Below are 8,080 nucleotides of genomic sequence, written 5' to 3'. Positions count from 1 at the left end.
AGGTATGGGCTCATGATGGTGTGCTTTCTGGGGAGATGCTATGAAGGATAGGTGGAGAGTGGAATGTTCTAAGGTGAGTTGGGGGTACAGTTTGACTAGAGATTAGAAAATGAGAGGAGGAAAAGGGGAGTATATCTACTGATTTTATTAAGTGCCTCTTATAACAACCTAAGGAACATTTATCTTATTGATTGAGCAATAGGTGGAAGATTTTATAAAGTTTTAAAATAGACAGGATAGGAGGGTGTCCTAAAAGACCATCAAACTTACTCACCAGTCTTTTTAGTAGGCCCCACAGTGTGGACCAGACATCTAGGGATGCTATGCACGTGCACATAGTGGACAGCATCTCTGGAATGTCCAGCTTTTGATGACCTCCTTGTATACCTTCTGGCTCCTGCTGAAAAGTTTCTTTGACATGGAGGGGCCGCATTATTTGTCTTCCCTAGGTATTTCCTAGATAATAATAAAGAGAGAACCCAGTGATCAAATATCAAAGACTATATTTCATAACACCTCTTTTCTAAACCTCCCATTACAGATTTTTATACAATTTTTTCCTATATGTAAGTTGCATTCCAGGAATGCATTTATCTGGATTAAGGATATTATTAGCTATCAGGTATATCTAAGTTGTATATTTAAGCTTGATATGAGGAACAATCATGTATTTTTTTTACCACTTTGGAATTTGGTAAGTTTTCTTTCAACTTGATGAACATAAAACCATCCTTCTAGATAGATTCATGAAATAAAACCTTGAGGACATGTTGATAATGAATTCAGTGAAAGGAGATTGTTTTGCAATTGGATTAAGATTTAATGGTCTTTGTGAAAATTGATTAACCTCACCGATCTGGGACATTTTCTTGGCTGGTGAGTGAGGTTCACCTACAAAGGACTTATGAGAAACTTTAGGAAAAATACTTTCCAAAACAATTATGGATATGAGCATAGGAGGAATTGTTTTCTCCATAATCACTTGCAGGAGAGGCTGGAAGGTAACCAGGTAAGAGGCATGCATATTCTTCTCACTCCTTTCAGGAAGCAGGATCATATTCAGGTATTTGACAAAAGAAGCCAGTGGAATGATAGCCTCTTTGCAGATTTCCAGCCTCCTTGAATCAACCCCCTTTGTGTTCTCAGGCTATGGTATTTTCAGAAACAAACCAAGGGGATTGAAAAGATAGCTTTCAGACCAAAAAAACTATTTCAAAGGAATACAACAAGACACATTTACGGTAAGAATATAAACCAAGCTTGGAAGTACTTCTGTTATTTTTTCTAACTGAACCTTAAAAGGATTATTTACTTTAATTAGAATTTTCATGCAAAAGCTATACCAACATAGCCTAGCTATCTTTTATCCAGGATAGAAAAAAATATTAATGCTTGGGTACTTTTTTGTTAACTCATGGTAGAGTATTTTCAACGAAAAGAAGGAGTTGGAACTAAAGATGAAGCTGGCTGAGCAATCTGAGGAGTCTCATGGGCTAAGCTCAGTTGTTCTGTGACATTGAATTCTTGTCGTAAGAGTCAGAAGAATCAGGTTTGCAGTGGGACTCAACAAGACCTCCAAATTTACCTGATTGCTGATCTTAGAATGTAAATCACAGCCCTATGCCAGAGAGGAGAGTTTTCTACTCAATGTTCTACATTTGGCCAATGTCCTTGAAAAAATTCATCAGTGTTGTCAAGATCCTGCTTGTTGTGATTCACCATTCACAACCAAAAGAGTGAGCCAGCTTTTACCAACCCGGGATATTTCTGTCTGAGACAGGAAGTTGCTATCACTTGCTGGTAGACAGAAAATATAGAATGAGTGGTTTTAATTGAGACTGTGTAGCACTTTAAAGAAAAAAATTGGGATAAATTAATTGTGTAATGCCTTGAATTTTTTGTAGGGTATGACCAAAATCACTAGGTTTATCAACATGTGTCTTCCAGCTTCAAGAAGCTTGCCTCTTTTTGTTGAGAACTAGAACAGAGAAGCAGAGTAAAGCCAGTATCCAGTTAAGTTGGTGCCCAGATCTATGGAGGAGATCAGCCCTCAAAGGCTACCCAGAACATTTCTTATCGCTGTCCCAGAGGTCCCTGATGTCTAAGGTCAAAGGTTTGAAATGCTCTTATCCATAAATGCAGGTATAAAAGTGAGATCAAAAATCCAAATGACAACACTGGAAAACAGCTACCCAAACTTGTTATGCTTCAAAAGATAGCCTGTATAATAAATAATCAAAAAGTCCTTTGATTTGAACCAAAGCAGAGACTAAGGGGGCCATTGCTTATTTTGGATCTTATAAGAAATATTGTTCAAATGTTCTGTGTCATGACTCAAGGGCCAAAATTCAGACAAGGATGGACTGGTAGGGATCAACCCATGTTGGCAGACTCTCCCTGGAGGAAAGGAGAGAGGAAAGGGCTCACACCGCAGTGCAGAGCACGCAGTTCTGCAGGCAGGGCCTGGGAGCTGTGGGCTAGGCAAGTGTCCTCTGCTCAAACAGTAGAGCCGACAGAGCCTGCTCAGGTCAAAACTGCTTCTTGGAACCACTCCCTTTGATTCCTATCCTGACCTGGCTCCATGAAAACTGGTCCTGTAGAAGGGAGAAACTGAGCCGGGAGCTCAAGATCCACTCTTATTCATAGTTGGGAGCAAGCCAACCCCAGTCCTGGTTTCTTTGTGCACTTCTGAGACACTCATTATCACACTGGAAGGCCAGCACTGACTTCTTCTCTATGATTTCTGTACCTAGTTGTATCTTACCTCTCATTCACATGGCGTGCTTGGCCTCAGTTTATTGGTCACCTCTCCCTCCAGGCTTGGTCAAGACTCTTCCTAGGGGTTCTTTGGTCCAACCCAAATGGCTGAAATTCCTTCCCTGTTCACTCTTAGGATTCACAGCAAAGCTGCAGACAGGAAACCCTGTTCTGGCAAAAGTTGCAGGGCTGAGAATCCACATGACAGTTGATTAAAGACAGGCATCATTAGTGTCCAGAGACAGCAAAGGTGACCATCATTCACACCTTCATCTCATCCTCTCTTTTATATTGGCAAGAGAGTAACTGCTACTGCTGTTTGTTGTTGTTTTGGTTTGGTTTTGTATTTTGGTGCTGGGTATTTGTAATGTTTGGATTTGGAATGGGTCTACATCCCTTACACAAACAAAGCAGTAATGTTAGAAGTGGGGCTTGGTTGCTAAGGAGGGGCCCCTGGAGGTGTGTCCTAGGGATTATATATTGGTTCCTTCTCCCCTCACTCTCTCTTGCTTCTTGTGTCGATGATGTGAAATCGAAGCTTTCTGTTCTCCCTCTTTCCAGTTTTTGCTGCCATTCCCCAAGATCCAGGGTCTCCAGCCTCACATGGACTGAACCACAAAGAAACTCCAAGAAGACAGTGAGCAGACAAAGTCTCCTTCCTCTAAGCTGTGTGTTCACTCGGGACCATACAACTTAGAGGAAGGAAACTTTATGTGCTGATAGATTTTTGGAGATTTCAGGATCCAGTCCGTGTGAGGCCAGGTCTGCAGAGCTCAGGGCACGGCAGTGGGAAGCCCAGAAGGGGAAAGAGCAAGGGCTCTGCTCTTATTTCATGACGGCCAGAAGCAAAGAGCAAGCAAGCAAGGGGAGTAAAAGACAAAAGCACAGTCCCTCAGGCCACACTCCCAGGAAATCACCGTATCCAGCCTCATCCTGTGGGCATAAGGTGTCACCCAATAAATCCATTACAGTGGATTCACCCAGTGATGAGATTATAACCCCCATGACTGCATGGCACCAACTATAACGATTAAAACACGAGCTTTGAGCTTCCGGGAAGATGGCGACCGAGAAAAGCGGGGCTTAAGAGCCCCGCTAACAACAAATCTCCATTACCACAAAATCAGCGCCTTTCATAGCCAGAAAACACCATCACCAGTGAAACAAAAAATCACCAGGCTCCAGAGAGAAAGAGGACTGAGAACAGAGCCACAGAGGAGATACACCGGCCTCACGCCCGAGGACACGGCAGAGGCGGCAGCAGCGCCATACTGCCGGCGGCACCAGCGAATTCACGGGACGGCTACAGCAAGCCGAGGTGAGCCACTGCGGAACAGCCAGGCGGGATTTCTCCACGCAGAGAGTGTCTAAAGTTCCCAGTGGCTGAGCTCAGCACACGTTGCAGGGATTCAGAGTGGAAATCAAAACCAAGAAGAAAAACACCAGCCCCACAGCCGAGGGCGTAGCAGCGGTGCCATATTGCCACCAGTGGCAGCAGCACCGAATTCAGTGAGGCCAGTACAGCTACATCTGCGTACTCAAGAACAGTGAGTCAAATTGCGGGCCCCAGAGGAGAAATCCCAGTACTGTACTCCCTGGGACTTGACCCAGTGGGGGAGGGGCGGTGGCAGAGATATCACACCATAGGAGAACGTGCAACCTGGCAACCCCCAGAGTCTAAAGCAGCCTCTATCGACTCTCTGGGTCGGAGACTCTGTGCTACAACCCAGTAAAGGAGTAGTGGGGTCTGAGATACTACTGACTCGAGATCCAGAACACCTTAAGTGAAGTCATAGTGACCCAAGGGAAGAACCCAGAGAAGGCACAAACTTCTGAAATCATGGGAAAGAGGAATAATACTGGAGCAATAAATGCCCACAACCCCACAACATCAGAACCCGATAAAACAGAAAGTCAGAGATTTCTAGAAGAGCAAATCAGGAAAATAACTGTAGAAATAATAGTGGTGCTTCAAAAAGAACTCAGAGAGTGCCAAAAAGAGATAAAGGATGCAATTAATGAAGTAAAGGCCTCAATTCAAAGCACAAACAACCGATTAGAACACATGGAGAACAGAATCTCGCTCTTAGAAGATGAGCAATCCAAAAATGAACGCATAGTTTCTAATCTAGAAAAAAATATCCGACAGCAGGAATCTGATATTGAAGAAATATGGGCCCATTTTAAGAGAGCTAACCTAACAATAATTGGAATAGAGGAGGGAAAAGAAAGTGAAACCAAAGGGATCAACAATCTCTTCAAGGAAGTAATAGCAGAAAATTTCCCAGACATAGAGCAAGAGGTCGATACACAGGTCCAGGAAACGTATAGAACTCCCTTTAGACAGGATCGGAGAAGAGGATCCCCATGCCACATAATTGTCAAAATGACCAATGTGGAAGCCAAGCAGAGAATCTTAAAGGCAACAAAAGCAAAGGGCCAAGTGACATTCAGAGGCAAACCAATTAGAATCACTCCAGACTTCCCAAACCAAGTTATGAGAGCCAGAAGGGCTTGGAGTAACATATTCCAAACTCTGAAAGAAAACAACTTCCAGCCAAAAATTTCCTACCCAGCAAAACTTTCTATCAAATTAGATGGAGAAATAAGAAGCTTCCATGACAAACAGAAACTGAAGGAATTTATGTCTTCAAAACCAGCACTAGAGAAAATACTCAAAGAGATTAACTACAAAGAAGAAATAGGTAACACACTCCAGAACTAGAGAAACAATATTTTCCATCCAACAGACAACTAAGATTGGGTATCTGAGGAGATTCATTATTTATGTTAGTCTGTTACCTATCTCTAAAGGGTATTGTTTGCCTTTATTGTTGTTAATTTTTAGGATTTCTAGTTGGAATATTAATATACCTTCAGATATAGCAATTGGAAATATTTTATCCCATTCTATTAGTAACTGTTAACTCTGTTTACATTGTCTTTGGATATACAATATTTTTTTTTATTTTTTAGGGAGTTTGTATACTCCTCTGTTGCCTGTGCCATTGAAATCATAACCAAGAAATCACTGCCAATTTCAATGTTGTGAGGTTTTATGACCCAGATTTTCTCCTAAAAGTTTATAGTCTTAAGATTTATATTTAGGTCTATTATCTATTTTGAGTTAATATTTGTATATGGTGTTAGGTAAGGGCCCAATTTTATTATTTTCCATGTAATTATTATTTTTTTAACAATATTTAGTTAAAATATTAATATTTCCACCACCAAATGTTTGTGGAAACCTTGTCAAAAATAACTTGACAATATAGGGAAGAATTTAGCTCTAGGCCTTTATTTAACTCCAATGGTTTATATATATGCCTTCAGAATAGTACTACACTGTTTCAATTATTGTAGCTTTATATGATTTGAAATCAGAAAATATATATCTTCTAGCTTTGTTCTTTTTCAAGATCGTTTTGGGTACCTAGAGTCCATATTTCACAGTAGGATAGATTTTTTTCTGAAAAATAAATATATAAATAAATGATAGTTTCACCTAAAAAATAGAAAAAAAATATTCTCTGGTAAGAAAGAAAGCAAAAAGAAATATTGAAATGTTATTTTTAAGTCATCAAAAGCTTGGTATCAGACAAATGAAACTGTTATGTGAGATTATCATTTTTAATTTTAGATAAATTGCCATAATACTAGATGTTAACTACTAAGCCAAGCATGGGAGGGAGGGATAGGGAGAGAATGGGGTGGGGATCGGGTGGGGGCTGACTGGGAAAAGTGTGCATGTATGTCTACAAAAGTATGTATCCTACTATGATGTATGAATACAGTGCACCAATAAAAAAATAATAATATAAAAAACACGAGCTTTTCAGGAGACATTCTATATCTAATCATAAAAGTATTTCTGCATGTGTGTATGTGTAGACACACATATACATATGTACATCCTTGATCCATGATACTTGGTTCAGCCAGGTTTGACAGTGGAATATAGAATTAACGGAGGGATGTTTCTATATATAATCCTTTGCTCATACCTGTGGTTGTGCTGTGAGACTCTGAGGTTCACTTGAATTTCAGCAAGATCACTGCTGTCATGTGAGCTCTGTTTTTTTCTGAGTTCTGGTGAAAAGGATTTGAAACACCTGCTGCTCTGCATTCTAAGTGCAGTGAAGGAGTGAAACTCTGAACAGAAGACATGAATTGTCAAAGAAAGGAGAGCAGAGCCATGAAAAGGTAACAAAAGCATTCCTGTGGAGGATGGGAGTTACTTACACTTCACGATGGCTTGTAGCCAGCTCCAAAGAGACCCAGAAATGTAACCAGGCACCAATACAGTGGGAGAGAATGTTGTCATGTGAAAATAAATATCTTTTAGCAGGTTCTAAAATAGATCTCAACCATATTTGGAATTCCTAGTTAATCTCCACTATTTGAACTATCTAAAGTTTAAAATTATTCTTTATATGATTTTCTATTGTACATGTTTAAGGTGAAGAACATGGTGCTTTGATATACTTACCTTGATAAAATACACATGCTGAAGCAGTTAACTAGAGTCAGGTAAATCAATATATAGTTTTTGTGTGTAGGGGGAAGAATGCTTATACTTGACTCTCTTACCTCTTGGCAAGTTACTCATATATCATAAGATGTCTCTTTTAAAATTAATATGTATATGCACACCTATATCTAAATTGACATTTATCAGACATGGATGTGAGTATTTATAGCGTGACTATCACTCTGAATGTACAAAAGGAAAGCAAATCCAAACTGGAAGATGAATTAATAGCATTTACTTTTTCATAAGTGCTATTTCTGGGACCCTGCTTGGAAGAATCCCAAGTAAGGACAAGAGATCTCAGCTGTCCCTCGGAGCCACCACACAGGAGGAAGCAGAGGGCATCCCGCTCTTTCGGTGTCTTGGATTGCTAGCATCCTGGAGTGACAGACAAATTTAGAATGCATTTCCAAGCTAAAGTTTATTGTAAAAAACAAGCTGATCTTGACTGAACTTTCCCCGTGGGCTTACTTCCATCAGAGCATGGGAATTTGCATTTCATTCTTTTTCAGATCAGTCCCTTTTCTCAAGAGTGCTTGAAGTTCACGCTTGGAACCTGGGATTGTTCAATTTTCCGTTCACAAAGTGGAATTCTATAATAGTTTCTTAGACATCAGTTTCCCAAGCCCTTGTCTGTCAACTTCACTCAGGTGCTGAGTGAGAATCCTATAAAGATTATTCAGAGATCAGCTATGTACCAGTTTAAAGTGCCCGGAGCTTTTAAATGAGGCGAGAACATTTATTTTGGATCCTTATTTAATAAAACCAATACCACCTATGTATTTATTATTA

This window comes from Muscardinus avellanarius (assembly GCF_963383645.1).
Source record: "Muscardinus avellanarius genome assembly, chromosome: 1".
Classification (NCBI taxonomy): domain Eukaryota; kingdom Metazoa; phylum Chordata; class Mammalia; order Rodentia; family Gliridae; genus Muscardinus; species Muscardinus avellanarius.
This window is presented reverse-complemented; position numbering follows the sequence as displayed.